General features: G+C 41.9%; 1 long non-coding RNA gene across 2 annotated transcripts; it reads left to right on the top strand.

The window, feature by feature from the left end:
* Nucleotides 1-6,235: 6,235 nt before the first annotated feature.
* On the top strand, nucleotides 6,236-12,995 carry LOC125920087 (uncharacterized). 2 transcript variants are annotated; one of them, XR_007456944.1, is made up of 5 exons: nucleotides 6,236-6,303; nucleotides 7,573-7,697; nucleotides 8,844-8,949; nucleotides 11,928-12,024; nucleotides 12,115-12,995. It is a non-coding gene; the product is annotated as an uncharacterized LOC125920087 (long non-coding RNA). The 2 variants fall into 2 exon arrangements; XR_007456945.1 differs by lacking the exon at nucleotides 7,573-7,697 and having other exon boundaries at nucleotides 12,115-12,994.
* Nucleotides 12,996-13,188: the final 193 nt, after the last annotated feature.

The following is a 13,188-nucleotide window of genomic DNA, read 5'->3' as shown; positions in this document are numbered from 1 at the left end:
GGCTTTGGCTGAGGATGAATTGAAAAGATGCTGGCAGAGCGCTAGTGGTAGAAACTAGGTAAAGCATTAGTCATTTAATTCAAACTTAGATTGTTGGCACGTCAAAGAAGTTTAAAGCTTTCTTGCGGAGGCTTAACAGTGGATATATTGAGCCTGAACGGAGTCTCCTGGCACCAATGAAAAAGTGGTATCCGTGGACAATTTTCAGCTGATACGACGTTCGGGTCAAGAAACATTACTCAAGTGCTCCCGTGGGTTCCGTGGGAGAACCGGTGCCGTTAAGTGTCTAAAGAAGGCCTGTGATATATCCCAAGTATTTTCACCAGTGGAGGTGAAACAGAATCACCCCTACTGCTTATTGATGCATTCCGCCTCTAAAGATTTTTTGTATTCCTGGTCACCAGCCCCTACATCTCCTAAAAGTTACGCATTTCGAAGATCTTAGGGAATAAGGTAGTGATGATGTGTAATTTGGGGGAATGCTATAAATCTAGCCTGGGAATACTCTAGCGCAGCCCATGTGTTATTGATTATGAGCCCAAAGTTTCATCTTCTGATGTGAAGGCTTGTACCCCATATTTCACAACAATTGTTTTCAACTTCATTTCCCTCTGAGACGGACCAGTCTTCCCGAGGCGCGGGTCTAAGCAATGTTCCAAAGGAAATTTCAGGGTTAAAAAAAAAAAAAAAGAAATGTATTAATGATAAAGTGAGGTATTAAGGAAAACCTCCATCCATATGAAAACCATTCGCACGGACTAAGTCCACTTGGGAAACGGTACTGAAGAATTTGTCTCTACCTAAAGGGAGCAAAACAATCTGTTAATCCCTAGAAAATCCTTAACGGGCTCTTCTTTTTTTTTTTTTATTTTATTATTTTGCTAAGCTTTCTCATTTTCATTTAATGATTCTGCTGGAATTAGTGTTTTCTTTTTCAAACCAAACAGTTCTCCTGAATAGAGGCTGAGTAATTTCTTTACTCTGCATAACACTGCAAGTCATTAGCCTAAACAGGTGAAAAGGAAATGCGTTCTATCTGTCGGGTCGAAGCAGACGCCCTCCCCCCCTGAAAACTCACCTAAATAAGGAAGATCAGGTTGTGAAAGGCACTCACTCACCTCTTTGGCAACAACTTAAAGCCAACAGAATAGTAGGCAGGCCGATTTAATTTTGCATATCAACTGAACAGAGACTAAGCATCCTCCAACCCTTCTAAACCCAGCTTTGCGCCATGAATTGTGGAGGAAGAGAAGGCCCTTAACCCTGGAGGTGTTAGCCTCATTGGAATGTATCTATTTACAAGCCACCAGGCAAGGAAGCCCGTGCGCTCAGCTTCTATGCAAACGTGGACTGGAGGAAGTAGGGGGAAAAGGGAATCGTAACTTTTACTCTAAACACCACCACTTGCAGATGTGAACCACCATATACACATCACACACACCCCCCCACCCCAGCCCGCCACCATTCTATATGCCACTTTAAGGTCTAGTTGGGAGGTGAGGGTTGATGGGAGGAAAGGGGGGGGCAGATGGGCTAGATGGGTGCTGCCTATGAAGGAGGGCACTGGTGTTGAGCACTGGGTGTTCTACGTAAGTGATGAATCACTAAATTCTACTCCTGAAACCAGTATTACATTACAGGTTAACTAAGTAGAATTTAAGTGAAATTTTGAAAAGGAAAAAAAAAAAGATCATAAGGCAGAGAGGAAGGCTTTTACCATGTCGCATGTGACTTTTTAACCTGCAGGAAGTGTTACTAAGTGAAAAAATAAATGGTCCTTGGTGACCTACAGCCAAAAAACAACAATAAGTACAGTCGAATGGGGAGAAGATGAAATGAAGGTTAAAAGAATTTATGGACTCTTAGATTTATAAAACGAAAAAGAACTTTATAATTACCCAAGCGGGGCACCTGGGTGGCTCAGTCGGTTAAGCGTCCGACTTCGGCTCAGGTCACGATCTCACTGTTCGTGAGTTCGAGCCCCGCGTCGGGCTCTGTGCTGACCTCTCAGAGCCTGGAGCCCGTTTCAGATTCTGTGTCTCCCTCTCTCTCTGCCCCTCCCCCGTTCATGCTCTGTCTCTCCCTGTCTCATAAATAAAACGTTAAAAAAAATTGTTTTTAAATAAATAAAATAAAATTATCCAAGCTCCTCAGCTTTAATTGGAGAAAACTGGAGGCTGAAAGTTGAATGTAGAAGAGGGACATTTCATAATCCCTACCAAAAAGAAGATGTCCGATAAATATTGGTTAACTGAATTAATTTCCTAGATGGTTGCCCTTCTCCCAACTGAAAAAAATATACGAAATTAAAAGATAAAAATATCTCTTATTCCTCACCACCAGTACCCACACTGCCCCAAAATATTGCACCTTGATACACTGAGTTTTCAAATGGAAGGAGTTTGAGAAAAATGGAGGAAGCAGGAAAGTCATTCTAAACTCCTCCTTCCCTCTTCCTTCTCTAAAACAGGTGGTAAAACCCTCATGTGAGAGGTGCCCTGGGCCAAAAGGAGCATCCTTGTCTGAGGACAAAGGACACCAAGAACAAGCCTTGTTAAATTTCTCCCAAGTTGGGGACGCCTGGGTGGCTCAGTCGGTTGAGCATCCGACTTCGGCTCAGGTCATGATCTCACAGTTCGTGAGTTCGAGCCCCGCGTCGGGCTCTGTGCTGACAGCACGGAGCCTGGAGCCTGCTTCTGATTCTGTGTCTCCCTCTCTCTCTGCCCCTCCCCTACTCGTGCTCTGTCTCTCTCTCTGTCTCAAAAATAAATAAAACATTAAAAAAATTTCTCCCAAGTTATAACAATTACCTCACACTCCTTATGCTATTCCTCTACAACTGTTCACTCTTGATCAAATCTAGCATAAAGACACTGTTCTATTTCCTTAGATCTTCATTTTCTGATGAAGGCTCCCGTGTCACATTGAAATTATATTAAAGAAATAAATTTTGTTGAAAGAAATCTCCAGGCAAGATGGAGTCTCTTCTGCCCGGGATGTTGGGTCAGCAGATTGAAATTTAGGTAAATTTCATGTCCCTGTAAATGCTTCACTAGGCCAAAAACTCAGGATATCCAATCAGCCAATCCCCAAACACCAAACCAACTCTGGGCTCTATACTTACTTCCTTGTTCTTTTCTTCTTTATCCTCTAAAATCTTGCTGCCTTCTGCCCCCATTTTGCAGTTCTCTGTCCACTTCGCAAAGTGTTAAAGTCTGTTTGTATCACCTAAATTGTCTTTTTTAATCTTTTTTTTTTAATTTTTTAAATGTTTATTTTGGGGAGACAGAAAGACAGAGTGCAAGTTGGGGAGGGGCAGAGAGAGAAGAAGACACAGAACCCAAAGCAGGCTCTTCCAGGCTGTCAGCCCAAAGCCCGACACGGAGCTCGAACCCATGAACTGTGAGATCATGACCCGAGCCGAAGTCAGACATTCAACCGACTGAGCCACCACCCAGGAGCCCCCTCTGATCATTTTTATTTATTTTTTTTTTAATTTTTTTTTAACGTATATTTATTTCTGAGACAGAGAAAGACAGAGCATGAACGGGGGAGGGGCAGAGAGAGAGGGAGACACAGAATCTGAAACAGGCTCCAGGCTCTGAGCCAACAGCCCAGAGCCCGACGTGGGGCTCAAACTCACGGACCGTGAGATCGTGACCTGAGCTGAAGTCGGACGCCCAACCGACTGAGCCACCCAGGCGCCCCTCCTCTGATCATTTTTAAACAACTTGTATGCTCTTCTGTTAATCTGTCTTTGTCGATTTAATTTTTAGGCTCAGCCAAGGGCCCCTAAAAGGGTTAAAGAAAACTTTTTCCTCTAGTACACCCACCCTACTTCCTTTCTTTAGAGTACAAATTTAAAATTACCATATTGATTGGTTCTGCTCAGTATTCCGTCCAACATTTCCATCAGAAGAAATGGATACACCTTCCCCCCCCCACATCCTTGAGTAGCATAGAGTGGGCAATAACATAAAAGTCACCAGTTTAGATGATTAGCGTGCAGTTGAGCTCAAATATTGTACCTTCTCTCAGCCTTGACTTTCTTTTTGTAAAATAGGGATAGCAGTCAGTAGTTGTTGGAAATGAATGCAACATTTATAAATTATTTCATATGATGTCAGGCACAGAGTATGATCTATTATTATTAGTTTCCAGCATATTTTTGCCATCATCAGATGCCTCTAAATCACTATTTTTTTTATTCAGCATACATCACATCTTTATTAACTCACGATTGAGTTATTGAGTTTATATGCTAATGACTTTAATGAATTTATTGTTGAGGAGGAAAAATGTTTACTCTCTTAATGGGGGTCCATGAATTAAACCAACAAAAGATAAACAGGAGGAGAGGCACAAAGTTTTATTAATATTTATTTGTATGAGAGTTCACAGAAAAGAAGTAAAACTCAAAGGAGCTGTTAGACTCAGGAGCTTCTACACCCTTCTTAAATGAAAGAGGGGTGACTGGGTGGCTCAGTCGGTTAAGAACCTACCTGACTTCAGCTCAGGTCATGATCTCCCGGTTGGTTCATGGGTTTGAGCCCCGCATCGGGCTCTCTGCTGTTAGCACAGAGCACGCTTTGGATCCTCTGTCTCCCTCTCTCTCTGCCCCTCCCCAGCTCACGCTCTGTCTCTCCCTCTCTCAAAAATAAATAAACATTAAAAAAAAATTTGTAATAAATAAATGAAAGAGGGTTTGGCCTTTCAGGAATGATAAATTTGGGTGCAGAGGGGATCTTAGGCGGAAAACTTGTAGGGCATCTGTTGATTCTCAATTGCCTTCAGCTCCAAATAATCTTTATGCCAACGTGGTATATTTTGTGGTGGCATATTCTGATCCCCTTTATTACTAACATTTTATATGGAAACAGTATTCCCTTCCTTATGTACAAGATTTACCTCCTTGGGGGGCTGCCTGGCTGCTCAGTCAGAAGAGCTTGTGACTCTTGATCTCAGGGTTGTGAGTTAGAGCCCCAAGTTGGGTGTACAGATTACTTAAAAAAAAATTACTTCCTTTGGGGCTTCCAGTGTGCCTTTTGGTCTACTTTTCTAGGATTTGGGTACAAATCCATGTTGACAATAAGCACTAGATTTATTTCCTTTTGGGGTTATGTACCCTACGCCAAGAGAGCTAATCCCCCTGGGAAGAAGTCTAAAAGGAAAAAGTGATTTAAAATATACTTAGAAGGGGCAGGGGATTAAAAAAAAGTAATAAATAAAATAAATAAAATAAAATAAAATAAAATAAAATAAAATAAAATATACTCCAGAGCCTCTGTTCATGGCTTCATATACATTATTGTGTCCAACCCTCTCAAAAACCTTTTTTTGCTACCTCCTATTAATCTTTAACTGGCAGGTGAGGAAATTAATGCTCAGGAAGGTGAGGAAAATTGCTCAATGTTCATAAAGATAGTAGGTAATAGAGTTAGAATTTAAATTCAGGGGCGCCTGGGTGGCTCAGTTGGTTAAGCGGCCAACTTCAGCTCAGGTCACGATCTCACAGTTCGTGGGTCCAAGCCCCACGTCAGCGGGCTCTGGGCTGACGGCTCAGAGCCTGGAACCTGCTTCCGATTCTGTGTCTCCCTCTCTCTGCACCTCCTCTGCTCATGCTCTGTCTCTCTCTGTCTCTCAAAAAATAAATAAATGTTAAAAAAAAGTATATATATATATATGTATATGTATATGTATATGTATATGGAATTTAAATTCAGGTCTGTCTGACTTCATCACATCTTTTACACGAAAATAAAGTAGTGCAAAAGATCTATTTAAAACACTTAGCGTGGGACGCCTGGGTGGCTCAGTCGGTTGAGCGTCCAACTTCACCTCAGGTCAGGATCTCGCAGTTTGTGAGTTCGAGCCCCACGTCGGGCTCTGTGCTGACAGCTCAGAGCCTGGAGCCTGTTTCAGATTCTGTGTCTCCCTCTCTCTGACCCTTCCCCGCTCATGCTCTGTCTCTCTCTGTCTCTCAATAAATGAATAAACATTAAATAAATAAATAAATAAATAAATAAAATGCTTAGCGTGTCGTATGTAAGTGATGAATCACTGAATTCTACTCCTGAAACCATTATTGCACTGTATGTTAGCTAAGATTTAAATTAAAATACATGTATGTTATAAATAAATAAAATGCTTAACACACATAAACGTTTGCATGAAGATACTTGGCATTTGCTACTGTAAATACATATAGTGGAAGACCTGCTTTGCCTTTGTTAACCAGGGATACAGCTCTGATCCACAAAGATACTGGGGAGATGTCTCAGCAAAAAAATAAAGAAGAGAGATGTATGTATTATTTCCCTAAATTGTTTTCTCCCTTCTCCCAATGATAAGCAGATAATGATCCCAGAGATGTCCTCGTCCGTGACACCTGTGAATGTGTTATGCTATGGCAAAAGGACATTAAAGTTGCAGATGGAATTAAACTTGCTAATCAGTTGACCTAACAATAAGGAGATCATTCTCTATTATCTGAATGTTCTCTATTATCTGAATGAGCCAAATAACAAGGGTCTTTAAACGTGTAAGCGGGAGGTAGAAGAGACAGGCAGAACAGACAGAGGACTCATCCTGCCATTGCTGGCTCTGAAGATGGAAGGGGGACCGTGAACTGAGCAATGCAGGAAGCCTCTAGAAGTTGGGGAAAAAACAAGGCAATGGATTTTCTTCCACAGCCAACAGAAAAGACAGCCCTATGACACCTCCGTTTTCACCCAGTGAGATGCATATCACACTTTGATCTATAGAACTGGGAGGTAATAAATTTGTGTTGCTTTAAACCACTAAGTTGTGGTAAATTGTTACAGCAGCAGTAGAGAACTAACACCCACTAACCAGTATGTCAAATGCGGTGGCTAACGGTAGACCTTTTCTGCTGCCTGGAGTCCAGCCAACTGCCAACTTCATTACCTCTTTGTCTGCTAACAACAAGAGAATCTATTGTATCACGTGCTTGGGCTAATCGGTGAATAAAGTGCCCAGGAATCATTTTGAGTGGTGGCTTTGCAGGTCTGTGAAAATGATAGTAAAGGATAATTTTCAAAAAGGTAGAATCATAACTCTCATGCAAATATAAAATGAACACGTGTCAAACGTTTTCTATAACTTGTTAAGTAATGAGAGAACCACTGAGACATTAAAATCAGCTCAAAGTGCATTTGAGATGCTCGATGTTTACAGTCAATTTAATACAGGAATGCTAGAAAAGATTGCTGGGTTGGATACAAAACTGCTTGATATCCTACTGAACCACCAACCGTAACCTTAAGGATTGATTATCTTTTCTAGGAGCACCTGGCTGGCTCAGTCAGTGGAGCGAGTGACTCTTGATCTCGGGGGTCATGAGTTCGAGCCCCATACTGGGTATAGAGATTACTTCAATAAATAAAACCTTAAAAAAAAAAAAAAAGGATTATCTTTTCCACCACCCAGACAGGGAGCATTTGCATCTATAAATCTGAGTAAAGAAATTGTTAGAGTTACCAGAATAGGGGAGATAGATCTCCCTGTCAAAGCACTCTGCCTGAGTTTCCTTCTTTTTTGTTTTTTTTAAAGTTTTATTTATTTTTGAGAGAAAGAGCGCTAGCGAGGGAGAGGCAAAGAGAGAGGAGGACAGAGGATCTGAAGCAGGCTCTACGCTGACAGCAGAGAACCCAACGCGGGGTTGGAATTCATGAACTGTGAGATCATGACCTGAGCCGAAGTCAAATGCTTAGCCAACTGAGGCGCCCCTGAGTCTCCTTCCTGACTGCATTCTAGAGGCGTGTGTGACAGACGACCAATCATTACAGCAAATCTGCTTGGCTTAGCCTTCCCAGCTGAGAAAATGGCAATCCCACTTATGTAGGCAACACACCTTAGAATTATCCTTGACGGCTCTCTTTAGTTCATACTGACCTCTAATTCATCCACATATTCAGTATGCACCAAAACCAGTTTGAGGGCCTACTATGAGACAGCCACTTACAGCCATTTCCTTCTGTCACGGACATCCATTGATAGACAAAATGGACAAAAATTCTTACCCTCGTGGAACTTGCATTCTCGTGGGGGAGAAGAGCGATCAACAAAGGAGTAAAATCCACAATCTGTAGAATGTCATATGATGACTAGGGCAACGGAGAAAACACTCTTCATGGAAAGGGGTCGGGAAAATTAGGGGGCGGGGCTTAGAATGTAAGGAGAGTTGTGAGGGAATACCTCATAGGCAAGATGGCCATTAAGAAGGGATCCGGAGGGAGTGACAGAGGCAGTCATGCGTATATGGGCTCCAGGCACAAGGATTATGCGCCAGTGTGTTAGAAGAACGATGGGGTTCAGGGCGCACTACCCCAAAATAGGGCGCCTTGGCATATTGATTATTTTCAGCTGAAGGAGTTAGAACCAGAGAAACAAGAATGTCATTCTGACCTTCTCCTGAGCCTTCTTCCTTGAAATAGGTCTTAGAAGCCTCATGGCAGAGGCACCTTCCCTATACCTGAAGGAAAGGAACACCCCTATCTCCAAAGACAAAGGGATGCTGTGAGGAATCTGAACAGGACTTACTGAGTTCCCTCCAGTTTACTACAATTACATCATACTCTCAGACATATCATATTTCTCCTCGACCGTCAGCTTGTCATCCCACCTGGCATAAAAATCCTCAGGGGTAACCATTCCTTTGGGTCTTCGTTTCCTTATGAAGGCTCCCTTGTCAAAATTATATCAGAACATTTATAATATATATGAACATTTATAATATATATATAATATATATATATAATATATAATCAAAATTATATTCAGAACATTTATATGCTTCTCCTTTGTTACTCTGTCTTTGTCAGTTTGGCTTTCAGACACAGCCAGAGACCCTACGAGGGTCAAAGAGAACACTTTCCTCCCCTACCGGAACAGCAAGCATAGTGTGTGTGGACCAGAAGGAGACCAGAGGTGAGGAACGGGAGACGAGGGATAAAGAAGTGTGAGAGCGCCAGGGAGGGAGGAGGAGGGAGGGAGGAATGGAATAAAGATTATTAGATCTGACTCTGGCTTTTACTCTGATGGAGAAATATTGGGAGAATTTGAGTAGAGGAGTAATGTGATCTGATTTACCTTTTTAACAGGATCACCCTGGCTGTTTGTATTAAGAATAGGCATGAGAGGGGAGCCTGAGTGGCTCAGTTGGTTAAGCATCCGACTTGGGCTCAAGTCATGATCCCACAATTTGTGATTTCAACCTCCGAATGGGGCTCTGTGCTGGCAGCCTGGAGCCTGCTTCGGATTCTGTGTCTCCCTCTCTCTCTGCCCTCCCCTGCTCACATTCTGTCTCTCTCTTTCAAAAATAAATAAATATTAAAAAAAAATGTTTTAAAGAGAATAGGCATGGGAAACAAGGATAGAAGCTGGTAGATCCGTTAGGAGGCATTTGCAATAGACCAGAGTGATAACAGTAGAAATGATGAGAAGTGGTCAGATATTGAAGATATAGATATTAAAAAGTGTGTGTGTGTGTGTGTGTGTGTGTGTGTGTACTTTTTTAAAAGTAAGCTCTACACCCAAATGTGGGGCTTCAACTTATGACTTCAAGGTCAACAGTCATTTTCTCTACTGACTGAGCCAGCCAGGTGCCCCTGAATATATTTTGAAGCTAAAGCCAACCAAATTTACTGACATAACAGATGTAGGATATAAGAAAAAGAAAGAAAACGTAAGTGCCTCCAAGCTTTTTCTTTTTTAATGTTTATTTATTTTTTTGAGAGACAGAGACAGAGACAGAGCACGAGTGGGAGAGGGACAGAGAGAGAAGGAGACACAAAATCCAAAGCAGACTCCAGGCTCCTAGCTGTCATCACAGAGCCTGATGCGGGGCTCGAACCCACAAACTGTGAGATCATGACCCGAGCCGAGATCAGACGCTTAACTGACTGAGCCACCCAGGTGCCCCACCTCCAAGCTTTTTGACATAAGAATAGACTTTAGCGATTATCCTGTAAGAGAATATGTAGAGCTGCCATATTCTTTTTTAACAATTGCACAGTATTCCCTTGTGTAGAGATATTGAATGGACATTTTTGTTATTATACAATATAGACACACTGATGAACATTTTTGTTATTTGTACCATTGTATAATCACAATATCCTTAAACGTGTATCAGTGCACACAAATGCAATCATAACTATAAAAGAAGTTCCTTAAAGTGTCACTGGTAGGGGCGCCTGGGTGGCTTGGTCGGTTAAGCGTCCGACTTCGGCTCAGATCATGATCTCATGGTCCGTGAGTTCGAGCCCTGCATCGGGCTCTGTGCTGACAGCTCAGAGCCTGGAGCCTGTTTCAGATTCTGTGTCTCCCTCTCTCTGCCGCTCCCCCATTCATGCTCTCTCTCTGTCTCAAAAATAAATAAACGTTAAAAAAAATTTTTTTTTAAAAGTGTCACTGGTAGGTCAAAATACACGTATGTTTGGTATTTCAGTAACTATAGCAAAATTGCTACCTAAAGAAGTTGTCTCTATTTTCTTTTCCTCCTTTTTTACAATTTTATTTTATTTTTTAAAGTAATCCCTACATCCAACATGGGGCTCTAATTCAAAACCCCAAGTTCAAGAGTCACACACTCTACAGCTGAGCCAGCTAGGCACTCTTGTATTTTCTTTTTTCTTTTTTCCTTCTCTTTCCCTTTTTTTCTTTTTTGCTTTTTTGCCCCTGTGTTTTCTTTTTCTCTTTCTTTTTTTTTTTTAAGTTTATTTATTTAGTTTGGGAGAGACAGAGACAGTGCAGGTGGGGGGAGGGACAGAGAGAGAGCAGGAGAAAGAGAGAATCCCAAGCAGGCTTCGTGCTGCCCATGCAGAGCCCAATGCAAGGCTCAAACTCACAAAACCGTGAGATCATGACCTGAGCCAAAACCAGAGTCAGATGCTTAATTGACTGAGCCACCCAGGTGCCCCTGCCCCTGTATTTTCTTAGGTGGGTACATTAATGTCTAATGCCAGAATTGGGCATATTCCTGGGTCCCTTTATAGAGATAAGTCAGGGTAGGGATGGCATGTGAAAATGTCACCTCATTCATAATGTGGCGACAAAATGGTTAAAAACCTGTGCTTTTGATGACTTCTTATCTAAGCCTTGTAATTTTATAGTTGTCTTTTTCTATCTTTCAAATTTTTTCTTTCTGCCTTTCCAACCATCCGTATGCACATCCATTAATACACACACACACACACACACACACAGGAAACATACATTTCTCCTATGGACACTTGTTAACTAAAGATAAGCTATAATTCCCATAGAAAGATGATCTATGATCAATTGAATAGACACGTTTGATGTTTTTGGTTTGTCGCAATACATTTACGCTGAACTGACAGCAACATCATATATTTACAAGACGATGGTTAGGGTTAGAAATCGATTATTCGACCGCAAATGAGCTTTCTGCACATAAACCAGAATTATGGAATGGAAAAGCAAGACTGGTGGATTCTAGCATCAAGACTGTTCGTGGGACATTTGAAAGTGTTGCCCCTAAGAAGTATCTAGGTGTGTTTAGCTTTAGTAATTCTCCACTTTATGCTAGATTCAACCATTTTCCCAAAAGGTTTAAACTGTAAGTAAAGAGAAGTTTTGGGGCGCCTGGGTGGCTCAGCAGGTTAAGCGTCCGACTTCGGCTCAGGTCACGATCTCACAGTCTGTGAGTTCGAGCCCCGCGTCCGGCTCTGTGCTGACAGCTCAGAGCCCGGAGCCTGTTTCAGATTCTGTGTCTCCCTCTCTCTCTGCCCCTCCCCTGCTCATGCTCTGTCTCTCTCTGTCTCAGAAATAAATAAAAAACATTAAAAAAAGTGTTTAAAAACAAGAGAAGTTTAAGTTTTTTGAAGCCACCAACTACGATGTCACGTGATTACTCATGGTTCTTTCATTTTTGTACTGAGAACGATTTGCAATGATAACTCAAGTAGAGAAAGCAACAACAGTGGTCCTAAGCGGCTATGGCTTCTGTCGCCTAACAGCTTGAGAGTCTTGGCAAAGGTGATTATTTTACTATCTATCACCAAGGTAGTCTCATTTTTTAACTTTTTTTTTTTAATTTTTTTTAACGTTTATTTATTTTTGAGACAGAGAGAGACAGAGCATGAACGGGAGAGGGGCAGAGAGAGAGGGAGACACAGAATCCGAAGCAGGCTCCAGGCTCCGTCCAAGCTGTCAGCACAGAGCCCGACGCAGGGCTCGAACTCAGGAACAGTGAGATCAAGACCTGAGAGGAAGTCGGATGCTTCACCGAGGGAGCCACCCAGATGCCCCAAAGGGCGATTAATTTGTGAAGAAAGGATAAAACAAAGGAAAAAAAGGGCTTGAGTTTCTAGGAGTGGTAAATTGTGAGAAGGTAAACGTATGGGGGAAACTAATGGCGAATAAGGGTTACTTTAGTCAGGTTTGTTTGTGCAGACCCATCTCGGTGCTGTACCCCTCTTACGGTGTCCAGTGATTAAAAGTCTGTTGTCCTTTTCCTGGTATGGGAGAGGGGAGGAGGACACCTTCACAAAGGGAAATTGATGCCCTAATTTTAGGCAGATAGGGAGAGGGGAAGGATAGAGAGCTTTTCTGGCATCTGCTGTTTCTTTCCTTCTTATTTTAAGTTTGTTTACAGAGAGAGAGAGGGAAAGAGAGAGATTGAGATTGAGATTGAGAGATTCCCAAGCAGGCTTCATGCTGCCAATGCAGAGCCCGACTCAGGGCTCAACCTGACAAACATGAGATCATGACCTGAGCCAAAATCAAGACTGGGACACCTAACCAACTGAGCCACCCAGGCACTCTGCATCAGCTGTTTCTAAACGGCCATCAGCTCAAAATAATTCTTAGGCCAAAGTGGCATATTTTGTAGTGGTCTATTCTGATGACGTTCAAATGCATCCCTCATGAAACCTGAATTCATATACCTGGATCTGTACTTCTTTGCACAAATATAACAACCTCTAAAGGATTAATAGATATTGCCCATGATTTATTATTTGCTTTGTTCAAGGTATTGTGCTAAACGTTATGGACATACTGAGGCGAACAAAAATATTGATTCCTTTGCTTTTTAATTTTTTTAATGTTTATTTATTTATTTATTTATTTTTTCTTTTCAACGTTTTTTTTTATTTATTTTTGGGACAGAGAGAGACAGAGCATGAACGGGGGAGGGGC

Source organism: Panthera uncia, chromosome B4, assembly GCF_023721935.1.
Source record: "Panthera uncia isolate 11264 chromosome B4, Puncia_PCG_1.0, whole genome shotgun sequence".
Lineage (NCBI taxonomy): Eukaryota > Metazoa > Chordata > Mammalia > Carnivora > Felidae > Panthera > Panthera uncia.
The sequence above is the reverse complement of the archived record's forward strand: the minus strand, read 5'-3'. Positions and strand labels throughout refer to the sequence as shown.